General features: G+C 40.9%; 1 pseudogene; it reads left to right on the plus strand.

The window, feature by feature from the left end:
• The first annotated feature begins 17,657 nt into the window (after positions 1-17,657).
• On the plus strand, positions 17,658-17,971 carry LOC103734959 (annotated as a pseudogene).
• Positions 17,972-18,911: the final 940 nt, after the last annotated feature.

An 18,911-nucleotide genomic window follows, 5' to 3' on the forward strand; every position in this document is an offset into this window, starting at 1 on the left:
TTTCTACAGCAAAGATAATACCTGCCTCAAAACCTACCTCATAGAGTCATTATGATACTACAATTATACAATTAATATTTTATTTCACACCTTAATTTTTTTTTTCCACTGCTATAAATCCAACCAGAGCCTGCTAGGTAAATGCTATTATTGAGTTGTATCTCAGACTCATTCTTCCCTTTTTTTTTTTTTTCCCCTCTGAGACAGAGTCTAACTATGTAGTCCTAGCTGGCCTGGAGCTCAATATGTAGATCTAGCTAGCCTCAAATTCACAGATATCTTCCTACTTCTGCCTCCAAGTGCTGGGAGTAAAAGGGTATGCCACAGCTCCTAGCAATGTTGATTTTTGAAAGTCTTTTTGAGGGACTGAAGTCCCCTTTGGCTCAGCAGTTAAGACCACTGACTCCTCTTGCAGAGGACCCAGGTTTGGTTCCCAGCACCCACATGGCAAATAACAACCATCTGTAACTCCAGTTCCAGGGGTTCTGACACCCTCTTCTGGCCTCCATGGGCATTGCACACATGGGTGTATGTACATACATGCAAGCAAAACACTCAAACTCATTAAAATTTTTAAAATGTCTTTGGAAAATCTGGTTTTGGGAGCTGTGGGTAGAGCCTAGTGGTACAGTGCTTGCCTACCATCCTTGAGGCTCTATGTTGGATCCTCAGCACCAAGAAAAAAAAAAAAAAAAAAGTGGAAGAGATTTCCCTCCCAAACCATGCTTATGTGAACAAACCAAGTTAAATGCAGTAAGGCATAAAAAAATAGAGACATGAAAGTAGGAAGGGGACTTGCTAGGAAGAAGGGGTTTGGAAGGAGGAGACAAGAGAGGATAATAGGGGAAGAATATGATCCAGGTGTATGTGTATGACATGAAAGAACAAATAAAGTACAATTTTTTCTGTGAAAATCCTAGGAGTTGGAGAGATGGTTCAACATTTAAGAGCAGGCACTATTCTTGCAGGGGACCAAAGTTTGATTCCTAGCACCCATGTCAGGCTACTCACAACCAGCTGTAACTCCAGCTCCAGGGGATCTAACACCCTCTTCTGGACTCTGTGGACACATACACTCTCACATGTGTACAAACCTACATGCAGATACAACTTTTTTTTTTTTTTGGTATTTTTTTGGTCTCCCTATAGCCCTAGCTGGCCTGGAACTCACTGTGTAGACCAGGCTAGCCTTGAACTCACAGAGATCTGTCTGCCTCTGCCTCTGCCTCCTGAGTGCTGAGATTAAAGGCATATGCCACCACACCTGGCCTGACACATCAATTTTTTTGAAACCTTAGGAAGCCTAAACCCTGAAGATGCCTCACTTGAATAGATGCCCATTTCAAGACACTGAGCAGGAGGGATCCTAACAATATGTTAATAGTATACTATTTCACATTATAATTTTGTTTTAGGTTAAGACAGCCAGCAAAATTATAGACACCTCAGATGCTACAAAAACCTAGATCAGGGGCACATGGGGACTTAATATTGTGAGAAGAGTATAGAGTTTGAAATCAGCCTGGCTCTATGATTAATACATTGGCAATTAAAATACTGAACTCTTGGCTTTGAGGATCCATCCCCAAAATCAACTAAAGATAATACTGACAAGCTATTGTGCTAATCAAATGAGATAGCATTTGCAAACATGATTGTTAATTATTGCAAAGTGCTACACAAATTTTATAAAATATTTTTTTATTTTTTATTTTATGTGGATGAGTGTATTGCCTGCATGTATGTGAGTGCACTTGTGTCGTGCAGTGCCATGGAGGTCAGAAGAGTGCCTCGGATTCCCCTGGAACTGGAGTTAAGGACCGTTCGTAGCTGCCATGTGGGTGCTGGGAATCAAACCCAGGTCCTCTGCAAGAGAAATCAGTGCTCTTAACCGCTGAGCCATCTCTCCAGCCCCTCTTTTTTTATTTATTTTTAATTACATTTCTTGTATATGTATGTGTGCCATGTGTAGAGATCAGATGACAACTTGCTTGGAATCAGTTCTCACTTTCTACTATGTAGGACCTAGGGATCAAACTCAGGTGGTCAGGTTTAACAGCAAGTGCCTTTACCTGCTGAGTCATCTCATCAGTTCATGAATTTATGTTATTAATCTGTCCTTAGGAAGTGTTTAAGAGGGTAAGATCAGGTTGGGTGCTGTGGCTCAGGCCTTTAATCCAGTGCTCCTGAGGCAGAGCCAGGCAAATGTCTGTGAGTTTGAGGCTGACGACCTGTTCTATATAGTGAGACCCTGTTAGAGAGAGAGAGAGAGAGAGAGAGAGAGAGAGAGAGAGAGAGGTTAAAAAAACAAAAACAAAAACAAGAACTCCAGGGACTTGAATATGTCGGTGGTAGAGCACTTGCCTAGCCTGCACAAATGCTGTATATGATCCCCAGCACTGCAAATAACCTCAAAACAAAGCAAAACAAGGTGAGTGATTTGGGGAAAATAAGATAGTACCAGTTAAAGTCCCTGTTCTAATTTAAGCCTTGAGACATTAGTAAAATAAACTAAAAAGCATAGATTCAAGTATTTAAAGCTGAGAAGAGGAAAATCACAGCATACCCCCACAGACATTTTACATAAATGGAAATTGAGTGGCTGTGCGTCAAGGTGCACCTCTATCGGGAAGCTGAGACAAAAGGATTGAAATGAGTTCAAGGCCAGCCTGGGCTAGATGGTATCAGACCAATCTGGGCTAAATAGCAATACCATGTCTAAAAGAAAAGGAAAATAAAGGGGGGGCTTAGAGAAGCTAAAGCATTTTTTTTCTGAGGCTATGAAGCCAGTGATGGTATGATGAGAAAAACCAGGTCCCGGCCACCAGGCTCTCATTGTTCCAAGTAGTCTTTAAGATAGAAGGAGTTTGCCATGGGGTCTTACAAAATCATGACAATCAAACCAGAAGAAGGCATGGTTCTTTCTATGGCTTCTAGCTTTATAGAAAATTTCCCAGAATCCATGTGTCACTCGTAAGGTTGGTAAAAGGGGTACTGCTTTGGAAATCTGCTTCAGGAAAATTTTGTACTGTACTATTGTTTCCTAGCTTGTTAAAATGAGTAAAACTGGGGGCTGGAGAGATGGCTCAGCGGTTAAGAACACTGGTTGTTTTTGCAGAAGACCTGGGTTTGAATCCCAGCACCCATATGGCAGCTTACAACTGTTTATAACTCCAGTCCCAGGGGCTCCAACAACCTCTTCTGACCTCTGTGGGCATTGCACGACATGGATGCACTTACGTACATGCAGACAATACATGCATACACATAAAATTAAAAAAATAAAAATTAAAAATAAAATGAGTAAAACTTCAGTGCTGGATGTGGTGATATATGCCTTTAATCCTAGTACTCAGGAGGCTGAGTCATGCAGATCTCTGTGAGTTCAAGGCCAGCCTGGTCTACATAGCAAGTTCCAGGCCAACTGGGGCTACAGGTAGAGTTAAAAAAAAAAAAAAAAGATTTCAAGATAAGAGTTATAATTTAAGAAATTAGTGACAGCACAAAACGTGCAAAATTCAAAAATGCTAAGAATATGCTTTAGGGCTGGAGAGATGGCTCATTGATTAAGATCACTGGCTGCTCTTGCAGAGGACTAAATTCAATTCCCAGCACCCACATGGTGGCTAACAACCACTTTAACTCCAGTTCCAGGGAATCCAATGCCTTCTGGCTTCCAAGGGCTGTACATGCATGTGATGCATTTACATACATGCAGGACACACACTCATACATATAAAAAATATTTTTTTTTAAAAAAAGAATATGCTTTACTTGGAGAGGAGAAAATAAAATTACAGTGTGTTAGCTGGGTGTGGTGGAACACAGTTTGATTCTAACAGAGGCGCTGAATCCCTGTGAGATCAAGGCCAACCTGGTCTACACAGCGTGTTCTGGGTCAGTCAAAAAGACAAACCCCCCCAAAAAATTACAGTCTGTTTTCTCTGGAAATTTGAAACTATTTAACTCACATTCCCTTAATTCTATTTTTTGATAAAGAAAATAGGAAAGTCCTATTCTCCCCATTTCACTAACAATAAACAACACAAGAAGGTATTCTTTTTGAACACAGTATTTATTCATGAAAGAATGCACCCCACATTGAATTTATAATTAATATGGCATATGGAAATGAAGCTTGCAAGTACCAGTCCCAATAAACAATAAAATGAGAGTACTTTTGAAAGTAATTGATAATTCTTAGAAAGCATCTACAAGTCTTTATGAATAAATATTATAATCTGTCTTTATGAAGTACATATGAGGGAAAGATCAAAAGGAGCTGAGACTGTAGTTCTGTAGAGCCAAACCACTTATGAAGCAAGTGCTTGCAAAGCAAATGCCTAAAGGAGATAATGCCCATCCTAAAAACATGCTTTAAAGCTGAGAACCCTCTCATTCCAGGCATTTCATCTAATTTCATGTTATATGTCAACTCTAGTCCTGCTTCCTCTCAAAGCTCAAGTCTGGTTCTGTGAGGGACTTGCCAAGTTTTGAAAGATAGCTCAGTGTTGGTAAGGTACATCAGAAGTTCCTCCCTGAACTCTCCCTATTCCTCCTCCTCCCCTTGCTCTGCTTTGACCCTTTATCACCTGCCTGCAGCAGTTTAGCATTCTGATCAGCTGCTTCCCTGGCTTCCTGCTCACTTGAGATAATTTGGTCAAAACGGTTTGATAGAAAACAAATTTCTTTTAGTAAAAATTTCTTCAACATGACAATTTACTAAATAGTTATTTCCAACTACTGTTTTTGTGTAAGTCTGCCGAAGAGTTTGTTTTCCTTCTTTGGGTCTTTGAGAGTTTTGTGCATATACATTGATATCTTTCAATGAATATTGTATACAATATTTTCTACTTTTTTTTTCCCAGTTTTTTGAGACAGGTTCTCATGTAGCCCAGGCTGCCTCCAATTTACTGTGTAGCTGAGGATGACCGAACTTCTTCTGTTTTTGTTTTTGTTTTGAGATGGGCTCTCCCTATAGCCCCAGCTGACCTGGAACTCATTACGTAGAGACCAAGCTGACTTCTATCTCACAGAAATCCGCCTGCCTTGGCCTCCTGAGGGATGGAATTAAAGGCCTGTGCCACCATGTCCTGCTGACTTTGAACTTTTGATGCTTCTGCCTCTGCCTAAGTGTTGGAATTATAGGTGTGTGTCACCACACCTGGATCTATTTTCTTTTTTCAAAAAGAAAATTTTATTTATTATTTTTATTTTATGTGTATGAGTCTATTGCCTGCATGTATATGAGTGCACCCATGTCATGCAATGCTGTGGAGGTCAGAAGAGGGCTTCAGATCCCGCTGGAACTGGAGTTAAGGACGGTTCATAGCCACAATGTGGGTGTTGGGAATTGAACCCGGGGCTGTCAGTGATCTTAACTGCTGAGCCATCTCTCCAGCCCCACCTGGATCTATTTTCAATATTTTAAAAATATTTTAGGCCAGTGCGATGGTTTACTGGCTAAAGCCCACTAAAAGAAAAAAAAAATAGGGGCCACCAATCCTAATCACCTGAGTTTTATTCTTGGAACTCACATAGTGAAAGCAAAGGATCAACTACAAGTTGTCCTCTGACTTGCATTCTGCCATGGCACATGTGTGCTGACATGCCTGCACACACATAAATACATACGTAAAATGTAATATTAAAAAATTTTTAAATTGTGGGCTGGACATGGTGGCACAGGCCTTTAATCCCAGCACAGGAGGCAGAGGCAAGCAGATCTCTGTGAGTTCAAGGCCACCCTGGTCTACATAGTGCATTCCAGGACAGGGAGACCCTGTCTCAATGAAATAACAGGTTAGCTGGGCGTGGTGGCACACACCTTTAATCTCAGCAAAGGCAGGTGGATCTCTGTAAGACCCAGGCCAGGCTGGCTACAGGGGAAAAAAAAAAAAAAAAAAAAAAAAAAAAAAAAAATTGAAGCCTTACAATGGCTTGATAATATTGGAAAGTACATTGATTTTTAATATTTATCTAAAAGTTAGGGTTTGGGGGTTTTGTTTTGCTCTTGGTTTTTTTTTTTAGACAGGATCTCTTTGTAGCTCTAGCTTTCCTGGAACTCACTATGTAGAGCAGTATGACCTTGATCTCACAGAGATTCACCTGTCTCTGCCTCCCTAAGTGCTGGGATTAAAGGCATGCATCACCACACCCAGTAAAAGTTTTTATTAACATTTTATTATTTTTATTTTATGTGTATGAGTGTGCTGCCTGCAGGTACATAAGTGCACACATGTCATGCAATGCCCACAGAGGACAGAAGAGGGTGTTGGATCTCCTGGAACTGGATCTACAGACAGTTGTTAGTTGCCATGTGGGTGTTAGGAATTGAACCTGGGTCCTCTGCAAGAGCAATTTGTTTGTTTGTTTTTGGTGTTTTTGAGACAGGGTCTCCCTCTAGTCCCAGCTGGCCTGGAACTCATAATGTAGATCAGGCTGACCTCGAACTCACAGAGATCCACCTGCCTCTGCCTCCTGAGTGCTGGAATTAAAGGGGTGTGCCACTACGCCCGACTAGTAAAAGTTTTTAAAAGGCAAATTTTTTTATGTTTTTAAAAAATTTATTAATTTTTATTTTATGTATGTGTTTTGCCTATGTGTATATGGGTGTACCATGTGTGCGCAATGCCTGCAAGGGCCAGAAGAGGGTGTTGGATCTCCCAAAACTGGAGTTACACATGGTTGTGAGCTGCCATGTAGGTGCTGGGAACCAAACCTGGGTCCTCTGCAAGAGCAGCTAGTGCTCTTAACCACTGGGCCATCTCTTTAGCCCTGGCCTGGTTTTTTTAAACCTAAGAAATGATGATAAACTAATGCTTAAGACTTTAAAGGTAGCCAGGTGTGGTGGCGCACACCTTTAGTCCCAGCACTTGAGAGGCAGAGACAGGTGGATTCCTATGAGTTCAAGGCCACCCTGGTTTACATAGTGAGTTCCAGGCCAGCTGGGGCTCCAGGGAGACCTTGTCTCAAAAGACCAAAAAAAAAAAAAAAAGACTTTAAAGGTGATAGCAATATAGTAATAACTTGAGTAATAACTCATTGTTTGCCTAGCATGCACAAGACTTTTGAATTCTATCCCCGTCACTGCTAAATAAAGACTTTAAAGGTGGTAGCACAATCCATCTGGAAAACAAGCTGAAAATATTCCTGTCCTCTAATTCAATTTGTTTTGATCAGATAGATCACCAGAGCCTCTATGTCTATGACTGTGCAATTCTCAAACCCTCACCCTATTGTGTGGTCTCATATGGCTTGGCTTCTCCCTGTCTCTGCTAACGCAGGACAGTTTGGGCCCATGGTTTTTGTAGCCTACCTCACTGTTCAGAATCTTCACCAACAAGTGTTCTTTCCTATCTGTTTACCTGACACTGTTCTTTGACCTTTGGGATTTGTGTGTCTTCCTTCTTCCTTTCCCCTCGTTCCTCTTTCTGTCAGGCAGACAGGATGGAGCAGAAGGGGAAGATAATAATCATAAATTGATGACAAATAAGATTTATGGAATGCTTAATATATGCCAGGCATTGCTCTAAGTACTTAATTCATTAACTGCTCTCAGAAGTGCTATAAACTAGGAAGTAGTATAGTCCTCATTTTACAGACAAATACATGTGCAGAGACATTAAGTAATTTGTTCGTTACCTAATATCTAGAATCATTAGGAACTAATCATTTAGTTTTTATCAAAAATGCATGTGTACAAATTGTTATTTGTCACTATTAATACCATAGGACAAATGCACAGAGTTTGAGGTCATCTAAGAAAGCTCCTTGATAGAGCTAACGCCGATTATGAAAGCTGTTGGCCATGAAAGGTGCCTTTGGTACCAGAAGATTCACCACACAGATCTGCCCCTTGCCTATCTGAATTTGGAGTAGTGTGAGTCTAGGCAGTCAAGTTGGGGACACAGACGTTGGGCAAATGTTTTCAACTTAATTTTTAGATCACCTGTAGAGCTGGGGGTGTAGCACAGTAGTAGAACACTTCCCTAGCCTGAGGTCTTGTGTTCCATCCCCAGAACCACAATAAAAAAATAAAAAAAATAAATAAAAGCAAATCAGAATGCATACAATATGATTCCATTTATATGATAAAGTACATAACTTAATTTGTGGTGACTTCTGAGAGCCCCAAGTTTGCCTTGAAGTCCAGGATAACACAGAGGCTATCAAACCTTCAGTGTAGCCCCCTCTGTCCCTATCTTACCTTTTGTGCAAATCATGGGTCATAGCCAGGCATGGTACTGCACCCCTATAATTAATTGTAGCACTCTTAGAGGCAAAGCAAGAAGATTGCAGCACCTGGGCTACAGAGACCCTGTCTATAAACAAATAGATAAAATGGGTTCAAATGCTGTGCTTTTATTTGCTCTGACACGGCTACCTTTGTTTGGTCTTACAATATCATCCTCCAATGGGTCGGATATACAGGTTTCCCTCTTATGGTAGATGTTCTTTTTATCAATCATTCAATGAAGACAATCCTTACCCAGAGAACTTGGGATATAGAAGGTGGCAGTTCTAGATATACCTTTTTATGATGTTGACTTACAGGAGTTAGGAACTGGGGGCTAGGGCCAGCCAAATGCCTCAGCATGTAAAGCACTTGCCTTGAAAGCCTGACAATAAAAATTCAATCCTTGAAACCCATGTAAAGGTGGAAGGAGACATCAACTTCACAGAGTTGTCCTCCAGCCTCCACATGCATGTTTTGGAACAGATGCCACCACACATACCATATACACACAATTATATAATAAAATTTTAAAAATATTTTTTAAAAAAGCAAAGCAATGGCTCAGTTGGGAAAGTGCATGCTGTGGAAGCATGAGGAGTTAATTTAGGTCCGTATAAAAAAGTTGGGCACAGGCACTGGAGAGATGGCTCAGCAGATAGTTCTTACAGAAGACCCAGGTTCGATTCCCAGCACCCACATGGTTGCTAACAACTGTCCATAGCTCCAGTTCTAGAGGATCCAACACCCTCTTCTGACCTCTGTGGGGATTTGCACAACATGGGTGCACTTGCATGCAGGCAATGCGTTCATACATATAAAATAAAATTAATAAAATATTTTAAAAAGTTAAAAGCTGGGCACAATGATGGACACACTTGGAATCCCAGAGCTGGGGAGACAGAGACAGGAGGATCCCTGGAACTTCTTGGTTAGCTAGTCTTGTGGAATCTATGAGTTCTGGGCTCAGTGAGAGACCCCATGTCGAAACAGAAGATGGAGAGGAACAGAGGAGAGATAGCCAGTGGCCTCTGGTTTCCAAGTGTATAAAGACATACACATGCACACATGCCACATACTTAAAAAAGACTGCTCAGGGCCCTCTTCCGTGACAGGAAAAGGGTCTCTGCTAATTCCTGAAAGAAAAAACGAAAGTAAACATTTGTATTTGGTGAATAACAGTGCACCACTGTACTTAAGTTTAATTTCAATCAAGTTTAACCTAAACTAAGGATTCAAACTGAGAGGCCTCAAAGGGGGGCTGGAGAGATGGCTCAGTGGTTAAGAACTCTGGCTGTGCTTCCAGAAGATTCAGGTTTGAATCCAGTACCCATATGGCAGCTAACAATTGTCCGTAACTCCAGTTCTAGGGTATCCAACAGCCTCTCTGTCTTCTTTGGGCATTGCATGACACAGGTGCCCTTACCTACATGCAGGCAATACATGCATACACATAAAATAAAGATAATAAATAAAATATTTTTTTTCTGGGCATGGTGGCACACGCCTTTAATCCCAGTGCTTGGGAGGCAGAGGCAAGTGGATCTCTGAGTTCAAGGCCAGCCTGGTCTACATAGTGAGTTCCAGGCCAGCTGGGGCTACAGGGAGACCCTGTCTCAAAAAGGCCCCCCCCAAAAGAAAAGCCTCAAAGGACCAAGAAGAAAGTTCATCAGCTTAGTATAAGATGATTGAAGAACCGAGCGTGATGGGGCATGCCTTTGATTCTAGCACTTGGGAGGCAGAAGCAGGTAAATCTCTGTGAGTTCAAGGCCAGCTTGGTCTACATAGTGAGTTCCAGGCCAGCTGGGGCTATAGGGAGACCCTGTCTTAAAATACCAAAAATAAAAAAAAATAATAATAAAAAAAAGGCTAGTATGGTAGCACCTGCCTGTAATCCCAGCATTTAAGGAGTGAAGACTGGAGATCACAAGTGCATAAAAGGGGGCCAGCAAGATAGTTCAGCAGATAAAGGAACTTGTTGCCATGGCTGAGTTCAATCTCAGTACCTATGATGAAAGGAGAGAACCAACTCTTGCAAGTTGACTTCTAATAGTTTTGGTTTTCTTAACCACCTTTAACAGCCAGAAATTGGGAAATCATGTAGCAATGGAAAACTCTTTGTTCTGTGTGCTGCCCACAGCTGGTCCATGCAGTTATCCTAAAGCCAAAAGTGCAATCTCAGCGCTCAGAACACATTGCATTGCAGTTGCTATTTTCTCCCTCACACTCCCCCATGTGCACATACCTCATCATTGTCTCGTACACTAGCCACAGCAGGTACCAGAATCTGGAGAAATTACATACTGTGCAAGAGGCCAATAAGCAGTACAAAGCCATAAATTGCAGACAAGCAATACATCCTTGTGGCCAAGTAGAGGATGAAGAATGGCCTTCATCTCAGGCTGCATCAGGCTCAGACATGTTAGATAATGGGTTGTAATCTTATATTGAATTAAAAGATTAGTCAATTTGGGATCCTTCTAACTCTATGTATCCTTTCTTTTTCACTAGTCATTTGATCAGCCTAGACAAGACCACACCATTCATGAAACAGCCAAATCCATTTTATCTATAACACAATAGCACATAATTCAGGCTGTGAGAGCTACCAAGACCACTGACTGTTTTACTCATCCAGTGGGATGAGCTGGGAGAACTCTCAGTCCTGGAAACTGTAACCCTAAACAAAGGCCTTCTATCAAGAACTAGGGAAATCCCATTCTATCCTCTTACAATTCCAGGTGTATTACCCCTTATTCTCATGCTTAATCATGTTGAGTAATTTTTTTATGAAATACTATAAAGCAGGGGCTGGTGAGATGACTCAGTGGTTAAGAGAACTGGCTGCTCTTGCAGAGGACTGGGTTCAGTTCCCAGCACCCACATGGTGGCTAGCAACTGTCTGTAACTCCAGTTCCAGGCGATCCAATGCCCTCTTCTGCCCTCCATGGGCATTGCACAACACAGGTGCACTTATACCCATGCACATTAAAAAAAATAAATAAAAAAAAAAAAATACTTTAAGACTGAGATTTAAACATAGGCCTACTGGACTTATGCTAGATAATTTTTCTATTTTATTTATTTGGTGTCTGTCTTGCCCTGTCTTCAAGCTAGTCTTGAGCTCTGTCTTCCTGCCCCAGCTTCCTGAATGGAATTAGAATTGTCTACCATGACTAGCCTTTTTTTTTTTTTTTTTAAGATTTTATTTTATGTGTATAAGTGTTTTGCCCATATATATGTGTATCTGTTGTGTGTGCAGTGCCTGTGGAGGCCAGAAGAGGGTGATGGAGCTCTCACATTGGTTCTGGAAACTGAACCCAAGTCCTTTGCAAGAGCAACAAATGCTCTTAACCATTGAGCCACTACTCCAGCCCCATCTTTTCTTTTTTCTTTTCTTTTCTTTTCTTTTCTTTCCTTTCCTTTTCTTTTCTCTTCTTTCTTTCTCTTTCTTTCTTTCTTTCTTTCTTTCTTTCTTTCTTTCTTTCTTTCTTTCTTTCTTTCTTTTTAAAAAACAAAAACAGTGTTGCTATGTAGCAGAGGCTGGCTTAGAATTTGATATTTGAGACTGGCCTGGAACTCTATTGCCTCAGTCTCAGCCTCCCAGTGCTGGAATCACAGGTGTCTACCACCATTTATGGCTTTGTACTTTTTATTCATTTATTTTGTTCAAAATCTTTAGGTCACCGGGCATAGTGGCACATACCTTTAATCCCAGCAATCAGGAGGCAGAGGCAGGGGAATCTCTGTGAGTTTGAGGCTAGTCTGGTCTACATAGCAAGTTCCAGGCCAGCTGGGGCTGCAGGGAGATCCTGTCTCAAAAAAAATAAAAAAATAAAAAAAAAAAAAGAAACAAAAAAAACTTTAAGTCATAGGAAAGAAAGGGGATTCAGAGAACAAGCAGAAAATATAGAGCTGTTTCATAGTTCCAACCCTGAGCTTTCAGCCTTTGTATGTTCTGTTTCTTTTTTGTAGAAAGACCTTCCTGGGATGTTGGTGTTTAGTGGTTGTAATGGTTAGTATTGTCATTTTGATACAATCTGGGATTACCTGGGACAAGAATCTCAGTGAGGAATTGTCTAGATCTAGTTGTCTGTGAGCATGCATGTCTAGTTGTCTGTGGATGCCACCATTCCCTGGGCAGGGGATTCTGTACTGTGAGTGGAGAATGTGAGCTGGGCACTAGCATGCATGCATTAAGTCACTGCTGTCTACTCTTGACTGTGGATGTAATGTGACCAGCTGCTCCAAGTTCCTGCTGCTATGATGATCTGTACCCTGGAACTGTAAGTCAAATAAACCTTTTCTTCTTTTTTTCTTTTTTTAAAAAATTTATTATTTTTATTTTATGTGTATGAGTATATTGCCTGCATGTATGTGAGTGCACCCGTGTCATGCAACGCTGCGGAGGTCAGAAGAGGGCTTCGGAATCCCCTGGAACTGGAGTTAAGGATGGTTTAGTTTGTAGCCACCATGTGGGTGCTGGGAATCGAACCCAGGTCCTCTGCAAGAGCAGTCAGTGCTCTTAACCGCTGAGCCATCCCTCCAGTCCCAAACCTTTTCTTCTTTAAATTGTTTTTGTCTGGTTATTTTATTACAGCAATAGGAAATGGAACTAAGACAGTGGTAGAGCACTTACTTAGCATGTGTGAGGCCCTGGGTTCAATTCTGAGCAAAAGAGCAGGTACTTCTTCCTTTTACCTGTAAAGGGGGTACAGAATAACAGGGAGGTTGAAGAGAAAGAGGTAGATTAGCAAGACAGTGGTTTTATTAATTCTGTTGCATAACTCAAACCTCTTATTTTCAATTTAGCTTTTTTACTAATTGATGTGAATTAATAAGATTTCACAGTTTTTATATTTGCCAGTGAGTTTCTTCTATATAATTGCTTTTCATTCTCTAATAAATAGCATAGGAAGGTCACCCTCCTAATCCAAATTATAATATTTCAATTCCTATTTCCTTCCCAGGGGTGCATGATAATTTTAGAAAATGTGTTAGTTGGCAAATCAAGTTCCTTCCTCCTCTGAAAGACCTACATTTTTTTCTTCTGGTCCTCCTTGGTTTGTTTTTTATTTTTGAGACGGTCTTCCTATATAGCCCAGATTGGCCTTGAATTCTCAGTCCTCCTGTGTTCTATAGGCCTGTTTTCTTAACATTACACAAGCATTCCTCAAGGCTGCATCATGCCTGGTTTCTCTTTGTTTTTATAGATTAGAAAGCATCCAAAAAATAAAAGCATTCAGAAATGACAGAAGGTATAGATGAAGACTAAGGACAGTCCCAAGAAAAGAGGCTTCTAGAGGTGGATCTCTGTGAGGTGGAGGCCAGTGAGTTCTACATAGTGAGTACAGGTCTACGTACATAGTGAGTTCCAGGCTGGCTGGGGCTACAAGAATCCTGTCAAAAAGAGAGAAAAGAAAAAAGAAAGAGGCCACTAAGCAGCTGGGTTTTCTTTTGTTTCTTTTTCCTACCTTTATCATTTCTTTGTTTCTTGCCCCCCCCAACCCTCTCATACCCCTTCTCTTTCCTTTTTTCTTTTTGTTGTGTTTATTTGCTCATTTGTTGAAACAGGAGCTTGCTATATAGCCCAAGCTGGCTTCAAGCATGAACATGTGCTCTCTTCCTCCCAAGTGTTGGGATTACAGGCATGTGTGCTCCACCACACCTGGCTGACAGCTAGATGCTCTCTCCTCTTGATAGCCCTCCAGGAAAGAAGTTGCAAAGGTGGTCTCTCCAGTTTAGGTCCTTAGGCAGTGTCTGGCTTCCTAGGAAATCTGATTCTCATAGCCAAAATATATATAGTCTATTTCATATGACATTATTTATGACATTAGAATTATTAAAAAGCAATAATTATTGTGTAATTGTTTCTGTTTGCTGTCTTTAATATGAGTGATTTCTGTTCTCAACTTGTGTGGTGAACAGTGGCTATGAACTTTTTCCAACCTTTGATTCAGGACTCCAGTTGAGCTAAGGAAGAACATTGTTTTGAAGTCTGAATATTGTTTTGGTTTTTTTTTTTAAACCGTTTAACTATCTTTTCTGTCTTAAAGTATATCACTGCAAATTTCTTACAATGTTTTCTCTCTTTTTTTTTGAGAAAATAAAATGTTTTTTTGTGTGTAAATTTTTTATTTAATTTTCGTGTAATTCATACAGATCATCTTTTTTAAAAATTTACTTAATAACCACATAATTAGTAGAAGCACTTCATTACAACAGCATTGATGTACTCAATAACAGTTTCCAGAGCAAGGATGCATCTCTTTCAAAATTGGCTGTAATTTTTAGGTTCACAGTGTTGAATTAATAGTTATACATTATTGTACTCAGTATAAACCCTATAAGACTTAAAATTGAATGAGGTTTTAACCTTTAAAAAAGATCTCCATTTCATTTTAGAATATGCTGTTTCATACAAACTCATTTTTAATGCAAACAACTTAGATGTTTACACATGCGTCTCTAATCTCTGTATATCTGATTATTACTAGTCATAGTCATTTACTTTCTGGGATCCTTGGCACCTGAGCATGGATATAAATTCAACAGGCAGACTTCAACGGTAATGTTTTTCATATCTACTAATTAACATGAAGCAAATTTTTCTGCTTCTTCCTTAAATATTTTATTTATTGATTTTTTTTGTGTGTGTGTATTTCATACAGAACATCCCAAACAATGTTATTCATCTTTATACCTGCATCCCAAATGGCACCCTCCCATAGCCCCCCCCCACTGGAGCCCATATACTCTGTCATCCCTGTTACTGTCTGCTGTGTTGTCCGTGCCCCCTAGCTATTCCCCAGTGCTCGTCCATCTGCTGCGTCTAGTCAGCCTACCTAGAATCCCTTGTTTTAGGAAGATCGGCTCTTCCTCATCTAGCAGCAATCAGTTGTCAATATTCCTTTAGATAAGATTGGGGTCTGCTGTTCATTTTCCTAGTTCTATGCTGGGTTACCATACAGATCATCTTGATCAATCTTAATCATCTTTATACCTCCTTCCCCATTGGCACCCTCCCATAGCCTCCCTCCCACTGGATTTCATACCTTCTGTCTTTTGTGTTAAGGCCTACAATGTCAAGTTAGTGTCCCCGGATGTCCCTCAGGGCAATTTCATCCCCTGGGGTCTAAGAAACCTATGTAGAGTCCCTCCCTTTAAGATTAGCACTTCCTTACTCAGCAGTAATGAACTGCCAATAATTCTTCAACTAAGATTGGGGCTTGTTACCCACTTCCACAGTTCTGTGCTGGGTTTTTGTCTGCTTGAGTTTGCATGCTGACACCATTGCTGTAGGTTCATATGAGCAAGGTCCCAGGAGCTTGTAGGACTCTATTTCCATATGGTTGTGCGCCTCTTCCCTGGCTCTTACAATCTTTCCACCCCCTCTTCTGCAATGAGCCCTGAGCCCTGGGTAGGTGGAGTTTAATGAGTCCTGTCCACAGTCCCACACTCTCCAGACTCTTATTCTCCACATTTTGGCTATTTGTGACATTTTATGTTCTTGACCCTCTGCTGCATGAGGGAGCTTCATTCATGAAAACTGAAAGATGCATTAGTGTCCTCTTTACCCCGTTCTATGTTCCAGGAGCCTTAGGTGTAGAGGTTGCATTGTAGATGTGTCACTTAGGTTTGGGCAATTCACAGACAAACTCTGTGTGTGACCAGCTGTAGACTCTGTAATTGTCTGTTGCAAAAGAAGCTTCTTTGATGAGTGGTGATTGGATACTTGTCTATAAAGGATTCGTATTTTGCATATAGTAATAAATTACATTTGTCTAGGGAATGTGACAGCCTTGGGGGTTTTCTCTAAGATCTGAGACCTGTCCAGATATGTGTATTTGGCTAAAGTTACAGTACCACTTTTTTTTTCTCTTGATATCATAAAATTGATTTCTACAGGTGTAAGTGTATGTTTACTAAATATCTGTAGGCTGTTTCAGAGTGTTGGGTGTCAGTATAATAATAATGATGGTACCTAGCAGCAGATACTTAACAGTGTGTCCTTTGTACCAGGCACCGTTAGAAACATTTTACAGAGAGTTGCTCAGTGTCAAACCACTTTTATCTGGTTGTTCTTTATTTTTTCTGGCAAACTCTTAAGGATCTATGCTGCAATAATTCCTGCAATTTAATCTTCACCTCCCCAACCAGAATATCTAGAATTCCAGTGTTTTTCTTTACTATTCTGAGTCCAAGGAGCTATCACCTTTATAGATCCATACCAGCCCCTAAGCTTGATCTCAATACATAGCACATAGCTGCTTGACTTAAAACCCAAAGCAGGAAAGAAAACTGAAAGTAACTTTACTTGAAGAAGCTTCATTTTAGCTTCACAACTTCAGGTTAATTTACTGAAGTAAGAGATGCAATAAAGATGTTGATTATTTTTGAGGCAGGGTCTCATGTAGCCTAGGTTACGCTTGAACTTGCTCTGTAGCCCAGGATGGTCTCAAAGTCTTGACACTCTTGCCTGAGCCTTGTGAATGTTGTGATTAAGATGTGTGTGACTAATGCCTGCTCCTTGAATCATCATCTTTCATAAGAATATTGGTCTGTACCAGCTGCCTCAGCAAATATGGAGATTATATAATACACACATATGCCACCCCCCATCCCCCGACACACACACACACACACACACACACACACACACATATACACGCACGCACGTGTGCATGCAAATCTTTACTTACTCCTTTTTATAAAGTGTTTGTTTTAGCTTAAAAGTCTAAAGTCTAACCAGGCATGGTGTCAGGTGACTTTAATCTGAACACTCCAGGCATGGTAGCACACATTTTTGATCCCAACATTCAGGAGGTAGAGGCAGGTGGCTCTCTGGCCAGCCTGGTCTACATAGCGAGCTCCAGACCAGCTGGGGCTACAGGGAGACCCTGTCTCAAAAAGACAAAAAAATAAAATAAAATAAAATCTAAAGCCTGTATAATCATGCATCTATAATCCCAGCACTTGAAAAACTGGCACTGCAAATTTGATGCCAGCCTGGTCTACAAAGGAGTTCCAGGCCAGCCAAGGCTACATAGTGGGATGCTATCTAAAAAAAAAGAGCAAAAGAAGGAAAATACATTTATTATTTATTGGGAGGGGAGCAGAGTTACATGCATGCCACATCTTATGTGTGGAGGTCAGAGGACAGCTAGTGGAAGCTGGTTCTTTCTTTCCACCATGTGGGTTATAGGGATTAAACTCAGGTCATCAGGCTTTGGTGGCAAGTACTATTACGTGCAATCATCTCAATAGCCCAATAAATACATCCTTAAAAAACAAAACAGAGGACCCTACGCACTTCCTCTAGTCTGAAGTGGATAACAGATTGCACGCCTTCCTCATCAGGAAACTGCTAAAGTTCCTGTGGGATCAAAGTAGAATTTTTAGAAAAGATAATGAAGACGAGAAAAACCATAGGGGCTGTAGAGGCCTGATACCATGCATGTCAAGTTAATGTCTCCTGATGTCATGAATTTATTGTAAAAGGAGAACAAGCACTAACATCAGGAACAACAAAAGCCATGCTGAGTGGGCCAGGTCAGTTTGCTGAGAAGAAACCAATAAAGCCAATTTTAGAGTGATCCCTTCACACATGCTATCAGAAGGATGCATGGATATTAGGTCCGATACACTAACAGCTCCACTGAGAGTCCAGAAATCCCAACTGTACCTGAAATTGTACTGGAACCACTGATGGCTGACAACATCCTAGATTATTAAATTAAAATAAACTCTTAATTATTTTAGTATTTAAAAACAGGCTAAGATCAGAATTAGATTAGATTTTTTTAGAAAAACAGTAATATAGACGAAATAGTAATGATTGAGTTAATATGTGAATTTTCAACTGGTGGATTACAAATGGAGCCATGAAAACAATCAGGTCAAACAGAGGGGTGCTTGCCCATCATCCCAGCACTGGGGAGGCGGAGGCAGGAGGATGAGGAGTTCAGGTCCTCCTACACTACATGAGACTCTGTTTAAAAAAACAAACCATGGGGCTGGAGAGATGGCTCAGTGGTTAAGAGCACTGACTGCTCTTGCAGAAGACCCAGGTCCTTAACTCCAGTTCCAAGGGAATCCAATGCCCTCTTCTGACCTCTGCAGCATTTCACGATGCAGATGCATTCACATACGTGCAGGCAATCATACACATAAAATAAAAATAATAAATAAAATATTAAAAAATAACCCCCCCCCAAAAAAACCAAAAACCAAAACAAAACCATCATGTTTTAAAAGAATACTGCGGAAGCCACGAATGGTGGTGCTTGCCTTTAATCCCAGCACTCAGGAGGTAGAGACAGGCAGATCTCTGTGAGTTCAAGGCCAGCCTGGGCTACATAATATGTCCTAGCTGGGGCTACATGGAGACCCTGTCTCAAAAAGACAAAAAAGAAAAATTTGGGAGCCAGGTATGGTGGCACATGCCTTTAATCCCACCACTTGGGAGGCAGAAGCAAGCAACTCTCTGTGAGAGATGGTTCCATCCTTTACTCTCAACACTCAGGAAGCAGAGGCAGGTGGATCTCTGTAAATTTGAGGCCAACCTGATCTACAAAGAGAGTTACAAGCCAGTCCTGGCTACATAGTGAGACCCTGTCCCCCCAAAAGGGGGGAGGACTGGTGGAGAGATGGCTCAGCGGTTACAAGCACTGGC

This window comes from Nannospalax galili, unplaced genomic scaffold (genome assembly GCF_000622305.1).
Source record: "Nannospalax galili isolate Female #2095 unplaced genomic scaffold, S.galili_v1.0 scaffold475, whole genome shotgun sequence".
NCBI lineage: Eukaryota > Metazoa > Chordata > Mammalia > Rodentia > Spalacidae > Nannospalax > Nannospalax galili.